Raw genomic sequence first — 11,784 nt, 5'->3', positions numbered from 1 at the left:
AAAAAAAAAAAAAAAGACAATAAAACTCAACAAAACTGCAAAATGTGCTTTCCTATAATTCACTTTTCAGTGGCCCCATTTTCTATGTTATCAGTATATGATGTTTCCACAATTTGTATTGGTTGATTTTTTTTTTCCTTTTTGCCATTCAGTAATATTCAGTAATTAAATAATTTTGTTTTTCATTAATAGTAAATATCCTCATCATTTGTTAAAACTTGTACAAAAAGCAAACAGAAGTCCACAGTGCAAGACAAATAAGCATGTCACACTTTTAGAAATTCCTCCCAAGCCAACATATAAGTCTAGGACTTTTTTTTTTTTTTACTTTGTTCGTGGCTGACTGGATCCAAAGTTAGTTCTAACTCTAAGTTCTGCACATAGGGCAAAATTGCGACTCTGTAACCCGTAAAACTGAAGCATTTTCTTTATGCTCAACAATATCATCTGGTCTCTGTAGTTGATCTTGCTGACCTAAAAGGAGAAGCTGAGGCAAAATTAATATAAGTGAAGAATTTATTTCAACCAAGCTTGAGGATTGCAATCCAGATTCATGGATTCCAGTTGCCTTGAATATTACTCTAATTTGCAGCAGTTACAAGTAGATTTTTAAAGAGAAAGAAGAGGCCATTTCTGAACTGTTTGCTACTGATTGTTGTACATTGATTTTGTATCCTGAAACTTTATTAAAGTTGTTGATCAGTTCCAGGAGCCTTTTGGCAGAGACTTTAGAGTTTTCTAGGTATAGTATCATATTGTCAGCAAAGAGGGATAGTTTGACTTCTTTTCCTATTTGGTTGCCTTTTATTTCTTACTTTTGTCTAATTACTCTGGCTAGGACTTGTAGTTACTGTGTTGAATAAGAGTGGCGAGAATGGGCATCCTTGTCTTTTTCCAGTTATCAAGGAGAATGGTTCTAGCTTTTGCCCATTCAGTATGTCATTGGCTATGGCTTTGTCATAGATAGCTCTTATTTGAAGGTGTGCTCCTTCATGCCTCGTTTGTTGAGGGTCTTTGTCATGAGGGATATTGGATTTTATTGAAGGCTTTTCCTGTGTCTATTGATATGATCATATGCTTTTTTTTTTTAATTTTGTTTGTGTAGTGAATTTATTGGTTTGCATATGTTGAACCAATCCTGCATCCTAGGAATGAAGCCTGCCTTAACATGATGCATTAGTCTTTTTGATGTGCTGTTTAATTCAGTTTGCTAGGATTCTGCAGGGGGATTCTATGTCTATGTTCATCAGGGATATTGGCCTGTACTTTTCTTTTCACTATGTTGTTGCCAGGTGTTGGTGTCAGAGTGATGCTGGTTTTGTAGAATGAGTTAAGAGGAGTCCCTTCTCCTCAATTTTTTGAAATAATTTCAGTAGGATTGGTGCCAGCTTTTCTTTGAACATCTAGTAAAACTTGGCTGTGAATCCCTCTGGTCCAGGGCATTTTTTTTCTTTTGGTTGGTAGGGTTTTTACTACTGATTCAATTTTGGAACATGACATTGGTCTGTTTGGGGTTTCAATTTCTTCTTGATTCAATGTTGGGAGGTTGTGTGCTTCCAGGAACTTATCCATTTCCTTCGGATCTTCTAGTTTGTGTGCATAGAGGTGTTCGTAATAGTCTCTGGGGATATTTTGTATTTCTACAGAATTCGTTTTAACGTCACCTTTGTCGTTTCGGATTGTGCTTGTTCGGATCTTCTCTCTTTTTTCCTTTAATCTAGCTATCACCTATTGATCTTGTCTATCCTTTGAAAGAACCAATTTTAATTTTGTTCATCCTTTCTATGGATTTTTGGGTCTCAATTCTGTTCAGTTCTGTTCTGATTTTAGTTATTTCTTTTCTTCTGCTAGATTTGGGGTTAGTTTGTTCTTGTTTTTCTAGTTCTTCTAGGTGTGATGTTATACCATTAATTTGAAATCTAACTTTTGAGGTAGGCATTCTGCTCTATAAACTTTCCTCTTTGCTTTTGCTGCATCCCAGAGATTTTGTTTGTTATGTCTGTTTTTATTTATGTGAAATAATTTTTTGATTTCTGCCTTAATTTCATTTACCCAAAAGTCATTCAGGAGCAAGTTGTTTAAATTTCTTGCCTGTCAATCATTCTTTCAGAAAAAAAAAGTCATGTTTCAATGTAGAGGGAAGGCTAATTCAGTTTGCAGTTCAAATAAGACACAAGTGTTTTCCTCAAAATATCTATATATTTTTTGATATGCAGTAGAAGTGTTTATATATACTTCCCAGCTGGGTGTGGTGGCTCAGTCCTATAAAACAAACACTTTGGGAGGCCAAGGTGGGTGAATTGCTTGAGCTCAGGAGCTCAGGTCAGCCTGGGAAACATGGTGAAACCCTATCTCTACCAAAAAGACAAAAATTAGCTAGGCGTGATGGCGCACACCTGTGTTCCCACCTACTCAGGAGGCTAAGGTGGGAGGATCACTGGAGCCTGGGAAGTCAAGGTTGCAGTGAGCCATGACTGTACCACTGTACTCCAGCCTGGGTGACACAGCGAGACCCTATCTCAATGTGTGTGTGTGTGTGTGTGTGTGTGTGTGTGTGTGTGTGTCCTTGAGAATCCAGGATTCTTGCCTGGCTATAGCTGAACATAATGAAAATATGTCCAATATTCAGATATGGGACTCTTAGAAGTCCATGGCAGATGTGAAAATAGCTAATTAAAAGAGTCCATTAAAAGCTTTGGGGGACTGCCATAGAACAGTATGAAGGATATTAGGAAATTAAAGGCTATGGGTTAATCAGATTGTTAATTTTAACAATCTTGGATGACTTAAACAAAAAATGACAAGATCAAAATTACACTTTGTTGCATCTGTCAGGTCTCCTGTGTGAAAGGTAGGGCATTTGGTGGGAAAGAGCAGAACTTCAAGAATTAGAAGGAAGACATATGGGAGAATTCAGAAGTCTCAGAGAGCTCCAAACCCAGAAGTCTCCACTAAACCTCCTTGCTATCAGTTGAAGCACCCCTACCTCTCCTGTCTGATGGCATGGTTTTTCTACACATACACATTTCCTATTTTATCAAATAGATTATTAAAAAGCTATGTATTCATGAATCAAGATTTAATAAAAATTAACGCACTTTATTGTATCATCAATGATATTCTTAAGTGAAACTGACTTAATTATTTTTGCTGTTTTTTGAGACAAGAGTCTCAACTCTGTCGCCAGAATGGAGTGCAGAAGCATGGTCTCGGCTCAATGCAACCTCCACCTCCCAGGTTCAAGCAATTCTCCTGCCTCAGCCTCCCAAATAACTGGGACTACAGGTGTGCACCACCACATCCAGTTAATTTTTGTATTTTTAGTAGAGACGGAGTTTCACCATGTTGGCCAGGATGGGATGATCTTGATCTCCTGACCTTGTGATCGCCCACATCAGCTTCCCAAAGTGCTGGGATTACAGGCATGAGCCAACTTGCCCAGCCCATTTTTTCTTTCTCTTTGTGTGTGTGTGTGTGTGTGTGCTACAAGTATGTGGGTGAAGAATACAATGAAGGATGCCTACTACAGTTTAGTACCACTGCCTTGAGTCATGCTAAGGAGCAGTTTTAGAAACCATTGCTTTAGTTTCATCAGTATAAATTTCAAGACAATGGAAAAAGGCAAATAACACTTTGGTATTACCATGAAGATACTTTTAACCTTGCAGAACCTCTACAAGGGTCTCGGAAATCCCAGCTGTCCATACTCTGAGAACTGCTGCCCCAAGCAGCTACTGAGTTCACTTGGGAATAGAACATTTCTGAATGAGCCCTTAGTACTTTTATTATCGAGAAAATTGAATATGATAATACTTTGATGAGATGTGGGTTCTATTAGGGAGCTCTAGAATTTAATCTTCAAAATACTGTCTTCTCTTTTTTCACCTTCATTGATGCAGACAATATCTAAGTTCAGGCATGTGTTGTGTTCTATTTAGAGTTCTCTGAAATGTTCTTTGGTTTTTCTGCCTCTAAAATCTCCTTTATCCAAATGTGCTTCTACACTAACTGTTGCAGATTAATATTCCTAAGTCCCTCTTTTATTTATGTGTACAAATTTCCTTTGAAATTTCTTGTGACTTTTTCTGTCTATCAAATAAAGTCTAACTGCCTTTATTTGATTGCCAGGGCTCCTCTTGTTTTTTCCACTCTTTCTTCATAATTTCCAACCTCAGAACATACATAGCATTTCCCAACTCATAGTAGATATTTGTCTGAAACCCCCTTTTAATGTTTGGGGCACTTCTCTACCTTTTGAGTCTTTACAGATGGCAGAGCGTATCTCCCCCTAAAGAAGTAGAAGACAAACACCTGCTTTCCAGGAATTGTGTTAGTTAGGGCATCAGCACATAATCAAGGCTTAGCCAGTCATTAGAATTAGCCTCTTAGGCCCGGCCACGGTGGCTCATGCCTGTAATCTTAGCACTTTGGGAGACGGAGGCAGGTGGATCACCTGAGATCAGGAGCTTGAGACCAGCCTGGCCAACAGGGAGAAACCCTGTCTCTACTAACAATACAAAAATTAGCTGGGCATGGTGAGGTGTGCCTGCAATCCCAGCAACTTGGGAGGCTGAGGCTGGAGAATCACTTGAACCCAGGATGTGGAGGTTGCAGTGGGCTGAAATGGTACCATTGCACTTCAGCCTGAGTGACAGAGTGAGACTTTGTCTTTAAAAAAAAAAATAGATACAGGAAAGGTTTGGATTTATCAGCAGGAGGGCAGGGCAAAGGACCACAGTGGTATCAGTATTCAGTACTGCAGTAGCATTCGGCATTCAAGGGCATGGTGGTAGCAGTGCCAGCAGCAGCAGCAACTGCAAACCTGCTGGCAGTGCTGGTGGTATTACAGCTGTCAGTTGTTGTGCTCAGGGTGTGGTGAAAGTGGTAGAAATGTCCTGCCCAAATCAGTTTTGCAGTAGGATTTTAGCCATTTTCCTTGCTGAGTTTCTTCTTTTCATGCCCATTTTCTGAGCTTACCTCTCTAGCCCCTTATATGGTTCTTTTCAATATCCTTTCAGTATACTTCTTTTCTGCTTGTATCAGCTAAAAGCCATTTCTGCTAGTTGCAGCTAAGAATCCTGACTAATTCTGAAATTATTTTGTGGAGATTGCATCAACAATCCCTCAGGAAAAAGAAGGCCGGAGAGAATCCAGGATTCTTGCCTGGCTGTGGCTGAATATAATGGAAGTACATCCAATAAGTACATCCAATTTTAAGACATGGGACTCTTAGAAGTCCATGGCAGATGGCAAAAATAGCTAATTAAAAGAGTCCATTAAAAGCTTTGGGATTATGGGAAAAAAATAAAAGAAAATTTAAAAAGAAAAAGAAAGCTTTGGGGACTGCCGTAGAACAGTATGAAGGGCATGAGGAAATCAAAGACTGGGTTAATCAGATGGTTCATTTTAACAATCATAGATATATTTAACAATGAACAACAAGCTCAAAATTACACTTTGTTGTGTGTATCAGGTCTCCTATGTGAAAGGAAGGGTATTTAGTGGGAAAGAGCAGAACTTCCAGAATGAGAAAGAAGAGATAGGGGAGACTTCAGAGGTCTCAGACAGTTCCAAACTTGAAAGCCTCCATTAAACCTCCCTGCTGTCAGTTGAAGCACCCCAACCTCTCCTGTCTGATGACATGGTTCCTGCCTTGCTGTAAAACCTTATAACATCCCTGTATAAAGTAGTTACATGAAGGAGAAATTTAATTCTTCCTCATGCCCTCACATTATCGTCACATTATCTCTAGATGTATGCCTAGAGTCAGATCCCACAATTCTTCAGAGAAACAATTTAAAAGTTATACCTGGGAAGATAACAGTGTACACACCAATATGGTTGGCAAAAATCTGGAGAATATACATGTAAACAGATTCTGAGTATGTGACGCCAAGGAAAAAGGAACTCAAACTTAGTCAAGCTTAATTTGTGGATATGGGTGTGCTTACCGGTTATTCTGGATTCATTGTGAAAACAGGCAGCTTGGAGTCTTCCACTCTTTGGTTTAATTGGTTGATGAATGCATAGATTGAATGCTGGCCCATGCTAATTGAAGCTGAGATACTAAAGATGGCAGGAAAGATGGGAGCCTGGGTCACTGACGACAACACAGAGCTGCCACACGAGCATCATCACATTGCATTTGTATGAGCGATAAAAGCTTTGATCTTACTTGGTGAATATTACAAGTATATCTCTTCTGTGAAGCAAAAGTTAATTCTAATTAATACAACATCAAAAGTACACACTCTTTATATTAGCCTTTTTCAAAAGGACAGATGGAAATTTATCAAGACAACTGTATAATAAAATTCATGATGTATTTTTTCTTGGAAAAAAAAAAAGCACATATTCCTAATTCTGTCCACTGAAAAGACCCAGGAACAATGGCAAACCCAGTAGAAATGAGCACCCAGTACCCACTAAAATGAACAAGGGCATCTTGGAGAAATGACCAATTCTAGAGCTGAGTAAAGAAATGTACAAAATGAACATCTTTCCTTGTATCAAGAAGCAAGGAATCTGCCAAAGACTAATGGGATTCCAGAAGGAAACAGAAGCCAATTTGAATGGTCTCTCATTGGCCAAAGATTGGATCATTTGAGTATCAAAAAGAATGACTCTAACTACTAAAAACACAACAGGTATATAAAAATAAAATCTTCAATAATAATGCTAGAAGAAAATCATCCCATGGGCTATCATTAGAAGTGGCTAGGATATAACTTATTATCGTGAAAAATAGATAAAGGGACACATAAAATATTTATTCTGTCTTTCTTGTACATGTTTTGTTTTTCTGGTAAACAAATGACTGATAAAGAGCTCTTCTTTATAGAAGAGTTTCTGCTAATAAATACAGAAAGAATGAAAGAATTAGAGCATCATCACATTTCAATTCCAAAATGAAAAAAGAGACCTAAGACTTGATCATTAATAAGTGCCAAAATTGGCCAGGCATAGTGGCTTATGCCTATAATTCCAGACTTTTGGGAGCCTGAGACAGGAGGATCACTTGAGTCCAGGAGTTTGAGACCAGCCTGGGCAACATAGGCCCCCATCTCTACGTATATATATATATATTTCTCCAAGTCATGTAAAGATAATGTATCAGGCTATGTTATTAGTAGCAAAAACTGTGATTCAGATGTGTCAGCCCTTAGAGCTATGTTTGCTCCTCAAAGTGAAGCTTTACCTTGCCTGAATGATCAGAAGATTCACTACAGAAAATTAAAAGAAGCTGCCATTTGGCTATGGTGTGCAGCTATATCATCTAGCACAGTTGGTAACCAAGGCTGAGCATTACTGATTTTCTGATCTCACATTTGAGGAAGTATATAAGGAGAAGGGAGGTTTCAAGTTAGCAAAGCTTGCAAAAAGCAAGAAACTTACTTAGAGAATATTTCAATTTCATAAATTCTAATTCAGAATAGGCACAAATAAGTTTTCCTTTTAAAATTTCTATAGTATGAGCATGTATTTATATCTCTGGTAATTGATAGCATGACCATATAAAAATACCATAAGTAAACCTTGATGAAGAAGCTGAATAGCAAAGGAAGAATTGTTTTAAAACTTGCTCTCTGAATATTGCTATGCTTTGGGCACTTTGTAAATGCATTCAGATTCATTACTAAAATACTTATTAAAATCAGATATCCTCTTAGAAATGGTATTGACTTAAAACACACCTAGCCTACCTGATTCTCATGTGTATGTGTTAAATAAACTTTTTGGAACAAGATACAAAGAAACACTTTCTTTCCACATTTCCTAGTGACCCTCTAACACTGCTAGGACCATGGTATCTGATAAAACAGCTTTCTTCAAAAGTCAAAGTGTTAAAAGTAATTTTCAATCAAATATAACCTGGTTGATAGTCATTCAACATTCATCATTAAGAAAATGTTGAAACTGCCATAGAAAAATTGACAATGGTATGACAAAAACAAGTTATAGAAAAATACAAATGTCAAGTGAAAATTTAAAAATGTTATCAAAGAAATACAAATTAAATGTTTCCTATTATATTTTTAAAATATTTTAAATTCTAATGATTAGCATTGAGGATTGTGGTATTTAAAAGAACACTTGCAAACAGCTGGTATAAGTGGAACTTACTACAATACTTATGGAAAGTGAATAGTGATTCAAATCATAAGCCTTTAAAAGGCTTATAACTATAATCAAGTTTTTCAGTCTTTAAGAGTTTATCCTAAGGAATTAAAAGCTTGGAGAAAGACCTAGATTTAATGATGTGCATTATTAATAATAGTGAAAAGTTAGTTACACAGGGCTCCTTGGGGAAGGCAACCATGAAAACATTTGCTTAGTATCACATTTGTCTACACTGCAATGACTACATAGAATCAGCAACAAATATGCTGCATGATGTTTCTCAGCTTTTATAATTCATAGTGGAGGGTCATTTATTCTAAGAAAATGTCTGGCAATTTGTGAAAAGTGTGTTAGGAATGAAGGTGGTTCAGTGGGTTCTATAATACCTAGAAAACACTATGGGTTAGTCAGCTTGGGCTGCCATAACAAAATTCCATAGACTGGGTGGCTTTCAACTACAGAAACTTACTTTCTGACAGTTGTGGAAGCTAAAGGTGAGGTTGTCAGCATGGCCAGGTTCTAGTGAAGGCCCTCTTCCCTGCCTTTCAAATGGCCACCTTTGAGCCATAGCTTCATATTCGGGGGTTGGGGGGGCACAGGGAGAGAGAGCGAGCTCTCTGGTGCCTCTTCTTTTAAGTGCGCTAATCTCATTATGAGGGTCCCACCATCATGACCTCACCTAAACCTGATTATCTCCCAAAGACCCCATCTCCAAATTCCATCGAATTGGAGGTTAGGGCTTCAACATATGAATTTGAGAAGGAAACAATTCAGTCCATAGTGCTATATTTTAAAAATAATGTTTCTGGCCAGGCATGGTGGCTCACGCCTAAAATTCCAGCACTTTGGAAGGTCAAGGCAGGTGGATCACAAGGTCAGGAGTTCAAGATCAGCCTGGCCAACATGGTGAAACTCCATCTCTACTAAAAATACAAAAATTAGCCGGGTGTGATGATGCATGCCTGTAATCCCAGCTACTTGGGAGGCTGAGGCAAAAGAAATGCTTGAGTCTGGGAGGTGGAAGTTGTGGTGAGCTGAGATCGCGCCACTGCATTCCAGTCTGGGTGATAGAGTGAGACTGTCTAAAATAATAATAATAATAATAATAATAATGTTTCTATGTCAACTTAACTATATAACACTAATAAAAACCATGCTAAATTTAACTCATGTACATAAGCTAAAGCTCTAGCACTCTACTGTAATACTTTAAAAATAAAAAAGGTACTGAAAAAATTTATGTTTGGTATGACAGGATTAGAAAATCATGGTTTTGCAATACCTAGTAAATGGTTGCTGAAACCGTAGCGTGGAACACTGTTGGGAGAACAGGATATTCCTGCAGTGCCCTAGGAGCACCTCTAAGATTATCAATTCCAAAGACTAAAACGTACCTTTAAAACATGGTGATCTGGCAGTTGCCATCTAAACTTAGTATCACCAGTAATAGGACGACCTGACATGTGTCACCTGATAACATATGAAGTCATAAGATTACTTATCTTGAGAATGAAATTAAACATTCTTGACAAATAGGTTAAACCTGAATTTAATCAAGTCTAGACCTAAATATATGAAACAGAGACGATAGAAAAACAGGTTGAACAACATCATGGGAAACAGGAGATGGGACATACTGTATCAGAAAACTGGCTCAACCTCTTCTAATAGTCAATGTCTTGAAAAAATATTTTGGTAGATAATTTTTCTTTTTTTCCTTCCTTTTTCCTTTTTCTAGAGGCAGAGTCTCATTCTGTTTCCCAGGTTGGAGTACAGTGGTGTGATCACAGCTCACTGCAGCCTCAAAACTTCTGGGCACAAATCAGTCTCCTGCCTCGGCCTCCCAAACCACCAGGATTAAAGGCATAAGCCACCACGCCCAGCCAGTGGAGGACTGTTCTAGATTAAAAGAGAAAAAAAGATGATGAAGCTTAATAGTCAAATTCCATACATTCAAATATACATCTGTAAAAGGAATTTGGAGACAAGAGGGAGAATTTGACTATAGACTGGATATAAAATAATATGAAATTATTAAGTTTCTTGAGCATAATAATAACATTGTGATTAAGTAAAATATTCTTAATCTTAGAAGTTTTATAGTGGCATATTTAGGAGTGAAGTTTCATATGTCTGCAAAGACTTTCAAATATTTCAGTATGAAAATTATTTTATGTATGTATATAGACAGAAATATTTAAACATTTGCCAACATGTCAATTTTTGAAGTTAGTGGAAGGTACATGAATATTCTTCATACTATTCTTTCAACTTTTCTCTGTATGTAAAATTTTAAAATAAAAAGTCTAAAAGTACATTTAAACTTTTTTTTAAATTTTATTTAAGAATAAGTTATACGACCAGGCATAGTGGCTTGCTGTAATCCCGGTACTTTGGGAGGCTGAGAAAGGTGGACCCCTTAAGCCCAGAAGTTCAAGACCAGCCTGTACAACATGGCAAATACTCCAGCTCTACAAAATATAGGAAAAAAATTAGCCGGGCATTGTGGTGCATACCTGAAATCACAGCTACTTGTTAGGCTGAGGTGGGATGATCGCTTGAGCCTAGGAGGTCGAGGCTGCAGGGAGCTGTGATCACACCACTGCACCCCAGCCTGGAAAACAGAGTGAGACTCTTTCTCAAAAAATAAAATAAAAATACATAATACTAGTATATAAGATATGTGATAAATATGTAAGTTATAAAAATTATTCTCATCATCTGATCTAAGATCCAGAACATGAACAATATCATTAAATCTGTATATATGCTCTTCCTCATCCCAACCCTTTAACTTCTCCCCAACTATCTTGATATCTATAAAATTTATTATAGACATTTTCAAGCATATACAAAAAGATCCAGCCTCAGCTCTGAAGTTTCTTTTTTTGTATTTATGTTGTTGTGTGTTGTATGTTATCCTTAGAGAATTCCTTTATCATTTGCAAAACCAGCAATGGCTCCAATGTATATTAGTAAGTATTCTGTAAAGGAAGATCCTCTCAGAGATATTTAGACCAACATCATTTCAGAAGCGGAAATCCTTCATGTGATTTTTAACCTTTCCAAGAATAAATATACACTCTTATTTCAGTTAGGGTCAGTTTAAAAAAAAAAAAAGCGTAGTTTTGGATACAATGTTTCTTTCCGTACAAAAACAAATTGATTTTAATATGAAATGCAGAAAATATCTTATGACTATCATCACCTGGAGACCCTGTCCTCCTGCTTCATTCAGTTAATTCACTGCTACTGTAATTGCTTTGTAAAACAGAAATGCAACTTAGTCCTCTGTTCTGAGGACCAGTTGAGCAGAATTCAAGTATGCCATTCAAGAGATGGATATTCTTGGAGTTTAATGAGTAAAGTAGCACTTAGCTGAGGATAAAGAAAGAATTCTAGATAGCAAATAAAATGAACTGGGTAGAACATTGAATGACTAAGAACAAGAAGCATTGAAAAAAGAAAAAGAAAAAAGGAAGGAAAGAAAAACTTGAGTCAAGACTTGGAGTGGCATTAAAGAGGAAATAAGAAGAGGAAGTGGTTTATAGGGTAAGAGTTTCTATGTATTAACTTGAGATTTTTTTACCCCTATGGAAAGGAAACATAATGGTGCCCATTAAAAAAGAAAAGAAGAAAGAGAAGAGAAGAGGAGAGGAGAGG

At 37.2% G+C, this 11,784-nt stretch overlaps 1 long non-coding RNA gene across 1 annotated transcript in view; it reads right to left on the bottom strand.

Annotated features, from left to right (window-relative positions):
* LOC116551168 overlaps positions 1 to 8,896 on the bottom strand; it is a 16,927-nt gene extending 8,031 nt beyond the window's left edge. Inside the window, exon 1 of the long non-coding RNA XR_004268748.1 lies at positions 5,952 to 8,896. This is a non-coding gene — a long non-coding RNA (uncharacterized LOC116551168). The remainder of the gene's footprint in view (positions 1 to 5,951) is intronic.
* Positions 8,897 to 11,784: the final 2,888 nt, after the last annotated feature.

This window comes from Sapajus apella, unplaced genomic scaffold (assembly GCF_009761245.1).
Source record: "Sapajus apella isolate SASKATOON/1434 unplaced genomic scaffold, GSC_monkey_1.0 scaffold9, whole genome shotgun sequence".
In the NCBI taxonomy this organism is placed as follows: domain Eukaryota; kingdom Metazoa; phylum Chordata; class Mammalia; order Primates; family Cebidae; genus Sapajus; species Sapajus apella.
Note: the sequence above shows the minus strand (reverse complement) of the source record. Positions and strands in the feature narration are given on the sequence as shown.